At 30.5% G+C, this 11,318-nt stretch overlaps 1 long non-coding RNA gene across 1 annotated transcript; it reads right to left on the bottom strand.

The window, feature by feature from the left end:
- Window positions 1-4,253: 4,253 nt before the first annotated feature.
- LOC127720011 (uncharacterized) lies at window positions 4,254-11,052 on the bottom strand. The gene is made up of 3 exons (XR_007990579.1): window positions 7,930-11,052; window positions 6,834-6,911; window positions 4,254-6,364 (listed from the first exon to the last, which is right to left on the bottom strand). It is a non-coding gene; the product is annotated as an uncharacterized LOC127720011 (long non-coding RNA).
- Between the last annotated feature and the right edge of the window lie 266 nt (window positions 11,053-11,318).

The raw sequence follows: 11,318 nt of genomic DNA, 5'->3' as shown, positions 1-11,318 counted from the left end.
AAATATTAAGGAAAAAGGTACTAGAAGTTATTACTCAGCCGTTCTTAGAGATCATGCAGTCATTATAAATGAACATAAAGACCCTGCGGTCACCGCTAGTTGAAATTGATTTGAAAAAATATTATTCATAGTATTTTGATGGACTTTTGATATTTAAATACATACCATATATATACAATATGCAATTATTCAAATGCAGGACAAGCACGAGAAATTAAGAGTACCGACACAAAACACGGAAAATAAATAAGGGGAAACACGAAGCATGCACATCGAACCAAACACGAGAAAACGAGAAATAATACGTAAAAACACAAAAACACGTGAAATAAAAAGGCCGAAAACGTTGCACAAAAATAACCCTTTACCACCCTCTTAAATGGGAACAAAATAGCATGTGAAGATAATGTTAAACTGCTGACAATAAATATAGATTTTGATTGAAACTTTACAACTCATACGTCTAAAAATATATTCTTTTTAAATAATGATCAATTTCAGACAGTCTAAGACGTCTTATAAAAACTGAAGTCTACAACTGGTGTGCAAGACAAAAGTCGCAGGCTTGACAAAAATCAGTTATTTGTTTAGATTTATATATATATATATATATATATATCTATAAAGATCAAATTAATTCTCTCTTCGAATGAAATTTGTAACTTTTAAAAGATTACCTTTATGAAATCATTTAATAAATTAAGCAATTGAGTACTTGTTCTCTCAATTTTTTAACAAGATATTTTTAAGTTGTCCAAAAAATTAGACAATTTTGATATTAAAAAACATTCTTCTGTGACCAAAAAACAGATTTTTTTATTCATGAATAAGTCTACAACTCTAGTGCGTTTCAAAATTGTCTTCTTTAAAAACAATTTATAATGTTTAAATCATTCATATTTCAAAAAGAAAATATTTCTACTTCTCAAAATTTGAAAATTTACAAATATTCAGAAAATGAGTTACGTACATTAAAACTTATAACAAATTTAAAACACAAATAGCAAAAACTGGAAAGAAAAAAAAAAATTCTAATTTTTGTTCTCTATTAGCAACTAGAAAACTAACATGTAAGTAAGGGCCCACTGGTATATTTGAGTAAGGCACAGAGTCACAAAAGCAAATAATTTATACTGATGCAAACAAAACAATGCAACCTTAATTGAAAAAGATGTCCGACAGATAAGAATTCCATAAATTTTGAACCAAAACAAGTTTTTGATGCAAATTTTTCACATGGAATCATTTGGAATAGTATATTATACCAATATATAAATTTTCATTGTAATCCTAGCACTGAAAGAAGTGTCTCAAAATTTATGTTGTGATTTTAAAACTAAAAGTAAGTAATTTTTCCAAAATCAGTTATAATCCAAATTTCACCAAAATATAATATGCATATTTGTTTATTTAATGTACAACTGTGCAAAATTTCAATAGCCTTCTACCTATACTTTTGGAGTTTATGTTTACAAAAATTGTTAACAGACAGTTGGACAGGTGAATAAAGTAGAAACTATAGGGCTCCGGAATCCTACATGAGGGCTACAGGGCCCATTATAAATATTAAACCGGACTGTCAAATCTTCAATTCCTTTTAGCTTTTCTTTTGTTCATCATAAAACTCCAACTTTCAATATAGATGTTCAGTTCATATTTTGTAAATGATGATTTGTGCTCATTATTGAAGTCCAAATTACACCTTAAACTAGCCAAATATACAAATCTGATGAGTAATTGACAAAATTTTAATATACATGTATATGCTAAATTATATTATAAAAAATTATAAAAAATTATTTTTTCGCACAGGAGCTGTATATATATATAAATTTTGTGAAGCATTTTCCTTTAAAATAGGTTTCCAATGGATACTCGTACAACAGTGCAAACAGGACGGTTTGTTACTTTTAGTGAAATCCTTTTTGTTTCTTCATGAAAGTAAAATATTGACGCAGTATGACAATTATCAGACATTATCTGATAATTTTATTAAAGATAAGGAATCTAAGTGAGCAAGTTCCAATATACCTCTATGCCCAAATTTTCCTTCCAAGTGGCTTTTCTTACGCAAAACTTTTATTGTACTATAACATTTAGACATGTTGATGTTACATTGTTCCAGTCCAATATAAGTTATTGTCTTTAATAAACTGATATCACAGAGATATGTCTCGCCTTTTTGTAATTTTGATAATGCAAATGTTGAAATTAAAATAGCAATACTTTAACATGTAAGTTATGCAAATATTCAAAGTCGATGAACCATGACTGAAGGTACATGGCTTAACAATCTCCATGGAGTGAGATGTGCCAATGCTAATACAACTGCATACCAAATACCATTGACTTATTATAAGTCGTTCCCTTTAAACAAACCTAAACACAACATTAACTTGTAAACTATGTAAAAGTTTCAAAGTCAATGAACCATGATCAGGGGTGGGGCCAAATATTCTCCATGGAAATGAGATGTGCTAATGCTTATACAACTGCATACCAATTAACATTGGCCTATCACTAATGGTTCCCCTTGAACTGACCTAATCACAAACTAATACATGTTAACTTAGCAAAATTTTCAAAGTCTATAGACCATGACTAAGGGGGCAGAGCCAAATAATCTCCATGGAAATGAGATATGCCAATGCTTATACAACTGCATACCAAATATCATTGACCTACCACTAGTGGTTCCCCATAAATTGACCTAATCACAAACTAATACATGTAAACTATGAAAAGTTTCAAAGTCAATAGACCTTGCCTGAAGGGGTGGGGCCAAATAATCTCTATGGTAATGAGATGTGCCAATGCTAATACAACTGCATACCAAATATCATTGACCTACCACTAGTGGTTCACCATGAACTAGACCTAATCACAATTAAACTAATACATTGTTGACGCCGCCGCCACCGGAAACAGCATACCTATGTCTCGCTTTTTGACTCCGTCAAGGCGAGAAAAAAAACCATTTTAGATAAAAAAAAAAAAAAATATCACTGTTTTTAGTTACTATGACTTCAAGCTTGATTCAGGGTAATTTGAACTCCATTCAAAAATTTCCCTTTCACTTATTGTGACCATATATCAAAGTTTGGTTAAAATCTTGACGTACAATTTTTTAGATATCATACAGAATCCCAATTTCGGCACAATTTAACTTTTGTTTGTTTCTAATATTTCTGACATAGACCTAGCTTTGAGATGCGACCTAAAAAATTTTAATGTGACCATATATATATATATCAAGGTCCAATCCCAATAAGATATTGGGTTAACAAGTAAACCTTTTTCTTCATTGCTTTCAGCTACTGTTAATTGTGTCTTGAAAATGATGATCTTAAAATCAATGGCAATTCTTCTCATTAAATGTGACCTTATATCTATATTTAGTTGCAATCAAATATAAGGTTCATGAGTCCATCAAAAACCTTGCAATTGATTACGATCTTAACTGACTAGATTTGTCAGTTTTCCTACCAAAGGTCTGTGGTTTTCTATGGCTTCCTCCACACCAATAAAAACTGACTGCTATTAAATAGCACAATAGTGTTGAAAGTGGCGTTAAACACCAATCAATCAATCAATCACCAAATACCCATTTTTTACACCAATTATTTTTGATTCTTTCAAGAGTTTAATCCCATCATCATTTTGGATTTTTTTACATGTCTTTTTGGGATCTTTTATATGGCAATTGCTTTACTGTATGGGTTTTGCTCTGACTGAATGGTCACCAATAGTTGCTAACTTTATTTTTATATTGGTTCCAATTCCAAAAGATATTTCAGTGTTATCTGCAAGAAACTCCTTCTGTACCCTGATGGGTTTATTTTCAGTATCAGTGACCTTGACCTTAGACAACTGGGCTACACAATACATCTATATAGGGATCTTTCTGACTATGTATTCAAACATCTGTTTCAAGTTCCAGCAAAGATTCTCTCAAGTCAACATCCAGGGAAGGCTTTCCTTCACTATCATGTGTCTATTTTTTGTGTCGACCTTCAACAAGCACACCTCTAAATCTATTGGAATTGCATGCTCTGGCATAATTATGACTACAAGCCAACCAATATTTGCTCTTGCTCCTACATATTGTGTACTTAAGGTAGGGGATCATTATATTCTAAGGTCTTTTAAGTTTTACCCAACAAAGGATGAATCCATGTCATCTTCTGCACTCGAAGCATGATAAGTCAGAGTGACTCTTCAAAAGATGGAATTTTTTAACAAAAGAAAATCAGTTTCAATTTACAGTAATTTATTTTCAAAAATTACATGCACAAACACCCTGCATTAAAAAACCCCAAACATGCAAATACATTTCACATATTATAATATTGTAGGGAAAAAGCATGGGTGTGTAATTTCTACAGAAATTTTAACTTATACAATTGTCATTAACTAACAAACAGGTTATAGTTAGCAAATGTACTTGAAAACAATGACAAAAAATAGATAAATAATTGTCAAAATTAACATGAAAAATCTGTACATTTTTTAAATCTCTCTACCACATATTAAAACAACCTAGTCAAAAATGGGCTATTTTCAGATGAAATAAGAATATGTATTTTCGTAAAATTATAAAAGAAAAGTCTTAAATAAATTGTAGGTTTGTTGTTTCCAGCTAGAATAAAAAAATAAGTACCTCATAACAAAAAAAAAGTGTCATTTGTTTACATTAGAACCCTATATATTTTTGTAGCATTCAATAAATACCCCCAATTAATCAGAAACTTATTTACTTTGAAGTCCCAGGACTAAGGGGATAGGACAACTTATATCCATGGAAACTGATGCAATTATTTATTTTTAAAAGTAAAACCTGTCTATGAACTGATTACATACCTGCCTCAAAAGATTTTATATATATACCAAATGTCAACGAAGGACAAGAGGACCTTTTTTTTATAAATTCAGAATCAGCATTTATTTTCCAGGAATTTGAGATGAAGTCAACAACCTCCTTCCCTTTCATAAAAACTTATTCTATTTAGTGGGTGGACCTAAGAAACTATACATAAGGAGTTTTGGACACACAAAACCCAATAGAACACATAACAGATGCATTTTTGTAGATGACATTTTAACATAATTGGAAAACCGATCTTAGACCAATCCACCTTTTGTATGATCTAGAACTCTGTTTACAAGCTTTTTTTATTACAGAGCTCACATACAAAGAAAATTTATACTGTTAATTTATATATGTATTTATAAGTGATCAAAATCTGTCTATCAATGTATAATGGCCACCAGAGCACCTGCACCAGAGTAATTATGTACAAAGTATTCCCCCTAAAAATTATCAGATGTATTAAAAACAAATACATAAAATAAAAACACCAAAATAGTAATCCACAACTTATACCACCCAATAAAGTTATTAATTTAGAACTCTGTTTACATTTGTATTTCTTTTCTTTTTTTCTTTTCTTTTTTTCATTTTTGTTTTTTTTGTTTTTACAGAGCTCCAAATAACAACTCACTTTATAAAACCTATACATCTGATATGTACAACATTTGTATAAGACAATTTTATCATGGAAACTAACCAGTATGAAATGATAAGCAAGCTGGGGTATTCCCTCCCCTTGCCCTATATTTCAGCCTGCCAGTCTTTCCATTAATCACCACGGATGTTTCCATGGAAAAGTTTGAAAATTACTGCAAAAAAACATGCAACATTTATTTTTGTCATGTCTGTGGTGATAAATTAAATAATTATAACAATTACATATAATTTTTTTTCCACTTTCCACTCAAGATTTATTCAATTTAAACCAACTATGCTCAAGTGAGATTACTAATAGATAATGTTTCCAATGGATCCCGTGTCCACATAGAAACATATTTGAGGACAATATTAGTAGTCCTAAATTTATCCGACTTCCTACTACCTGTTTTTGGAATTGGTTGGGGATATTGGATATCAAATTGCCTCAAACCAGTAAAAAAAACAGGTGGTTGGACATCAGAGCAATCTCTGACTACTTATGGTAAGGACCTTACAATTCTCACTGGTCACATCCAAGTCTTGCATTAACAAAAGAACTATTTCAAACTAGACTAATTTAAATCTTTAACTAATGTGACTATATTTAAAGGAGAACTGTTGGCCTTGATCTAAATTCCAACTGAATTTTTTCTTATTTACATGTCTGGTTGACTGGTTGAAAATGAATAAATCATTACAATTGTATCTCTCTCTCTCTCTCACTCTTGTTCATCAAAACAAAAATATTAATATAATGCATAATTGTTACTTTGTCAAATGTTTTCAAAGCATTCTTCTGATCCAAAATCCCTTCTTTTGTATCAGAGTTGTTGTGAATTTCCAAGCACAATTAATCTACAATCAGAAAACAAAATGTCTTAAAACATGGAAGATTAATTCACAAAAATATATAATGTTTAATATATCATTCATTTTCTACTCTTGCTCCTTAAAGCAGTGTGTAAGAAGAGAAAGCAGCATTTACCAAAGGATTTCTTTTGACCCGTATACTAAGAAACCTGGACCTAACTTCTATATTTAGAACCAAGAGGATTACCACAGGACAAGGAGATATGCTTCTATTTTTACTTCATACATCTTTTTAAACAAATTTATCTATTCCTAAAAATAAGATTTTAAACATAGAACTTGTATCTTATTATTTTGCTATCCACATTTCTGAATTTCAAATTTTAAATGATTTAGACAAAACCTGATTAGAAACCTAAATAGTGTTAGTCGAGATTAACACTGAAAATCTTAATTGTACGACAGAGCATTAAACTAGAACCCTTCAATTTGATTTATATTACTGTTTACATACCTTAAAGTTGATTATATTAAGCTCCCAGGTCCTTTGTAACTTTCCTGAGAATTATTACTTGAATTAACCACTGGAAATCTGAAAAAGATGAGGAATCATTACCATACCTTCAGGTTAGTTTTATTACAAGGCAGTAATCAGAATAAATTATTTAATCTTTATAGTTGCTTGGCAGCAAGGGGGAATTGTCGATTATTGTATTGGCTCTAGCATACATCTACGTCAACAACTGTATATAATGTCGTATTTCATCTTTTTTTAAATTTCTTTTTTTAATGCTCAGTGTATGCAAAATTAATTTAAACAAGTAACATCCACATTATTTCGTAACTAGTTGTTGCATTGGAAATCATAAAAAAAATCTCCTTATTCTTATAATTGCTATACTGAAACAAGCAAGAGGCTCGCATTGCCTGAATTGCTCACCTGTTATTTTTTTTTTGTATAGATCTATCATCAATGATTTTTTAGCTGTTTATTGTATATTGCCTTCAAGTGTGTTTAAACATGCCTTTAAAAGATTCTATCCATCATAGTTTCTGCAAATAACTGAAAAACTGGTTAAAACCATAGTTTAGGGCAAGGAGTCCTATAAGGAATCAATAAACGTTTTTGGTCATTTGAATTATCTGAATGGCTTACTTTGCTGAACATTTTTGCTGTTTGAAATTTCTCTTTATCTATTACAGTTTTTTAGATAACCGAAAACTGAAAAATTAAAAAAAAAAAAATTTCAGGGTCAGTAACTTTAAATTTGATTGTTTCAACTGCAAATTTCGTTACTTATAGATCTTGACCTGCTGATCATTTTTTTTTTTTTTTGCTCAAACTGCTCTAGCTTTTGAGATACAAGCCAAAAACTGCATTTTACCCTAAAGATCTATTTTAAGCTATAGCAGCCATGTTTGTTGACTGACCAGAATAAAAAAATCAAAACTTTTGTTTTTTTGGTTGATATTGATTCTGTAGTTGCTGACGCCAAGTGATGTCAATAGCTCACATGCTCTAAAAAGGGTACCTTTGTATTCAAAGTGACAGTTATTCCATATGTAAATGAGGTAAGAAAAAAACAAAACCCAGTAGCACAACTTATTACCTTAAGTTTTGCATGTACAATCTTCAGACCAGGATGTAATGTGTGCATCTTGGAGGTCAGTATATATCCTACTCTCACTGTCTATCAACATGATTACTGGTCACTTGCTGGTCAAATCTGTATTCAGTCTATTAAAGTCTGGTCGGATCCCTCATCTGAATGTTTCCTATTGTCATTGTTCACTTATAATTCTGAATGGTATCCTCATAATTTTTGTCCATTCCACTTCATTAATTCAAATCTGGGCAAAGACATTATTAGAATAGTCTATTTTCACTTCACAGTACTTTTTATGAGCTGGTTCAAGTTCTCCCATGTTCATGCCACAATTGTTCAGACAGTCAAATTATTAAAGATTGCCATAAAATTCTACAATTTTGCATATATTTATATATAATTCTCTGGTGAATGAAAACTAAATAGGTACTTTAAGTATACAATTCTGGCGTGTTTCTGTAATGTAATCTTTAAAACCAGGTTATGATGTTTAGAGTAATAATATTTCAAAAGGGGAAACATTTTTCTATTTCTCAATATTTTAAAAGTTAAAAAGAAAATTACTTTTTTTACAGTTATAAAGGCTAATATTTTTTTTTAATCACAAAACAAGAAAAGCCAAAACTGGTATGAAAAATGTTCCAATATCTGTTCTTTAGGAGATATTAAACCTGATTGTCAATCTTCAGTTCATTTTAGCGTTTTAAAATCTTTTCTCATTTATATTCAGTTCATGCAAGCTTAAAATGATGATATTTGCTTAAAATGATGATCTTTGCTCATTATTGAAGTCCAACTTTCAGGATGAAAGTTGTTTTTAATTGATGATCTAGGCTTATCATTGAAGACCATGTTTCAAGATGTTTAAAATGGTTGAAAGGTAAGTTTCCCTTTCAGTTGGTTTTATTTTGGAGAAAATGATATATAGATCAAATCTGAATGAACGCAACAATTAAAAAATCTCAATTAATCAAAAATAGAATTCCAAAAGGTCCACAATTTTCCATAATTTCTGTATCATCTTAAAGGTACAAAAAAAAAAAACTTTTTGCAGAGATTATAAAAAGTGCCAATTACATAAAAATGTCTTCTTTCCCTATCATCTTTGGAATTGATGTTTTCCATCCCTCAAATTCTATGCAAGAAATAAGAATTCATGCGTTTTTGTGCTTAGCATTAACATTTTTTGGTAATTAGAAGTTTCAGAAAACAGCAGATCTTGAAAGGGCTCACACTTTATAACCAATCACTGCTAAGCTGCTGACTATATAAGAATAATTCTGTTTTGTAGAACTTATGCAAAGTTGGACCAAATCAAGTTCAATCAACATATTGAAAATTATTTGGAAAACAGGAAGCCTGCATGCAAATGGCACATCCGAAAAGCACACACACCTTACAACTCATCCCTGTGAAGCTGCTGACCAAGTTTTTTTTTAGTTTGGTGCCTGAGAAAAGTGTGACATAAATATTTGTTGAGTCAATGGGCACATGGACAAAGGCACAAGGTGAATGCAATATAATATTAAGAATGGTGTTATAATACATGTAATTAAAGAGGTTTTCACATGCAGACCCAATAAAATCTTTAATAAAAACATGGGACATCAAATGATATTGCTAATAGTAAATAGAACATAATAATGAAAAATAAATGGAGAATGCGTCTATAGGCCACAGATGCCCCAGCTTGTAAATATGCATGAGTCAACTTCCACATAAAGATGCAGGATACACGTAGTTAAGACCGTTTTGTGATTATAAGCATTATGTATAAGTTTCATAACATTTGGTTGAGGCAAACTAAATTTTAGTATAAAATGGAAACGAAAAATTCAGCAATTTTTATGTTGATAAAGGGAACTCAAGAACAGTAATAGTGACGCCACCCAATTTCGAAATTGATCTGTGTTTTGTGGTAATAAGCATTGTGTATAAGTTTAATATAAAATTTAGTTGAGGTAGAGAACAGAAATCCATTTTGGGATGGACAAACAAGGGAAACACTAAATGCCTCCTCCGCTACGGCAGGGGCATAAAAAAGCTAGGATGTAAAATTTCAATTATCAAGAAAATATTTTTCATGAACTTTTTGGTCTCTTTCTTCAAAATTGTACAGAATTTACTAAGTTGGGGTTAGACATGGGAAATACAACTTAGGTCCTTTTATACAAAAATTTCTACATTAAATACGAACTTAAAAAAAAAATTTTGGCAAAATTTAATGTTTGCATTGAATACGAACTTCTAATCAAAATATTGATATATTTAGCCAAAACACAAATTTTATCAAGATGGGATACAGCTGAAAATGAATTAAAAAAAACGTGAAATTATGGATTCAAAGTTAATTTTAAAAGATATAATAGGAATGTTGCTGGTATGTGATGGTAATTTTAAGTTAGATTGGCTTACTGTGACCATTTTTTCATAAACCTGGGATAATTTGTATGGTAAAGTCATGAAGAGTTTAATTAGTAAGATATTAAAAAAGAATTTTTGATTACCCAAAAATGTTCAGGTCCTTTGCATTTTTTCTGAAAGGGTATTTTCACAGATCTGAACTGTATGGAATGAATAAAGGATATGTAGGGTACACATCAATGAAACAGCAACCCAACAACAAAAATAACCAAAAGGCATACAAAATGTCTTCACCCATAAAGGTTTAATTTTGGTTGATTTAGCATAAATTTACTGTACACAAGTTAGGCTCATTGCAACACGAAAAACTGGAATTGAGGAGACACTTTAGAAACAAAATTATTCAAAGCTTTTGATACTTTACTATTTCATGAAAAGTATGATTTCATTGGTTTAATAATGACTGTTTTGGGGTTATTCTATTTATAATTTGGAAAGTATTTTTAGTTTCCAGACCACAATTTTTTACCATAAGTTTTTTGGAAGGTTTCGGTTTTACGTTTTATATTTATGAAATCTTTCAATTATTTGAAATGGTACTGCCAATGATAATTCGTACAATGAAAATTGAGGATTCTTCTGATACCAAATGAAGCGTTTTTGTTTGTTCTGATGTCCAAACTGTGAATATACAACACGGCCTCAACAGAATTCAATGAAACTTTCAGAAAATATATTGTATATATGATTTTACTTTATTCGTCCCCCCAACCTCCCCCCCAAAAAAATAAAGAAGAGCAGAGATTATGAACGAAAGCCCAGTTATTGCACTTTAAACATGTTTTCATCATCTATGTAAGTAAGTTATACATTGCCATATGTTGTTACCTTATAAGGACTAAATAATGTTTTTCATCCAAAATATTTTAGAAATTTACTAGAGCAAACATTACTCCTAAATTTTCCCCATCTTTTCCAGGGGAGAAAAAGGGGGTAGGACAAATTTCTAGTTTCCTTTATATGGTGAG

This window comes from Mytilus californianus, unplaced genomic scaffold, assembly GCF_021869535.1.
Source record: "Mytilus californianus isolate M0D057914Y unplaced genomic scaffold, xbMytCali1.0.p SCAF_11, whole genome shotgun sequence".
Classification (NCBI taxonomy): Eukaryota; Metazoa; Mollusca; class Bivalvia; order Mytilida; family Mytilidae; genus Mytilus; species Mytilus californianus.
This window is presented reverse-complemented; position numbering and strand designations above follow the sequence as displayed.